The sequence below is a fragment of the Loxodonta africana genome, chromosome 11 (assembly GCF_030014295.1).
Source record: "Loxodonta africana isolate mLoxAfr1 chromosome 11, mLoxAfr1.hap2, whole genome shotgun sequence".
Taxonomy (NCBI): Eukaryota; Metazoa; Chordata; class Mammalia; order Proboscidea; family Elephantidae; genus Loxodonta; species Loxodonta africana.
Genome location: NC_087352.1, coordinates 5,734,563 through 5,735,777, shown reverse-complemented (window position 1 = coordinate 5,735,777; position 1,215 = coordinate 5,734,563). Strand labels below are relative to the sequence as shown.

Here is a 1,215-nt window from a genome sequence, read left to right as displayed (position 1 = left end):
CAAAGACAAATGTGGAGTCTGACCAGCACAATACTGACATTTATCTGCTACAGTTGAAGTTTGGTCCCACACAGATTGAAGGATGCTTGTCCATAACTATACTGATAGCCTTTGTTGGTTGAGATAATAATAACTAATGTTCACACAGCATGAGTAAGACAGGCAGTGTTCTATGTATTCAATATATGTTATTTTAGACAATCCTCTCAAAATCCTTCTAAGTTAGGTACTATTATTATATACATCGCATAGATTATGACATTCAGGCATAGAGAAATTAATCTTTCCAAGGTCATACAGCTAGCAAATGTCCAACTTGGACATAAACAAAACAGAGAATAGAAAAACAATAGACAGTGCTGGCTTCGGCAGCACATATACTAAAATTGGAATGATACAGAGGAGATTAGCATGGCCCCTGTGCAAGAATGAAGTGCAAATTCATGAAGTGTTCCGTATTTTTTCATGTATACGAGACTAATGGGCTCATAGCCAAAAGCAAAGAAATGCAGGAAGGGACAGTGAAACTGGATGAATGGAAATAGGGAACCTGGGGTGGAGAACGGGAGAATGTTGACACATCAAGGGGTTTGCAACAAGTATCACGAAACAATTTGTGTACTCACTGTTTAATGAGAAACTAATTTGCTCTGTAAACTTTCACCTAAAAAAAAGAAAGGAAAACAATAGAGAGAATCAAGGAACCCAAAAGTTAATTCTTGGAAAAGATGAACGAAATTGAGAAACTTTTAACTAGCCTAAGATAAAAATAAATCAAATTGCTAAAACGTGAAATCAAAGTGGGGCCATTACTACCAACCTTATATAAATAAAACGGGTTGTAAGAGGTTACTAGGAACACTTACTTGACAAAAAATTGGATATCCTAGATGAATAGGCAAATTCCTAGAAGCACACCAACTACCAAAACTGACTCAAGAAGAAATAGAAAATCTCAACAGACCCAAAACGAGCAAAGCAATTGAATGGGTAATCAAAAGCCTCTCAACAAAGAAAAGCCCAGGACCAGATGGGTTCTGGTCAATTATCTGGTGAATTCTACCAAATATTTAAGGAAGTACTAACACCAATCCTTCTCAAACTCTTCCAGAAATTAAAAGGGAAATCTTACTTACTCTATGAGACCAGCATTATCCTGATACCAAAGACAGATAAAAACACCAAAAGGAAGAAAAACTACAGACCAACATCTCT

The 1,215-nt window shown here is 36.4% G+C and overlaps 1 non-coding gene across 1 annotated transcript; it reads left to right on the top strand.

Annotated features, from left to right (window-relative positions):
* The first annotated feature begins 356 nt into the window (after nt 1–356).
* On the top strand, nt 357–463 carry LOC111748059 (U6 spliceosomal RNA). The gene has a single exon (XR_002783990.1). It is a non-coding gene; the product is annotated as a U6 spliceosomal RNA (small nuclear RNA).
* Nucleotides 464–1,215: the final 752 nt, after the last annotated feature.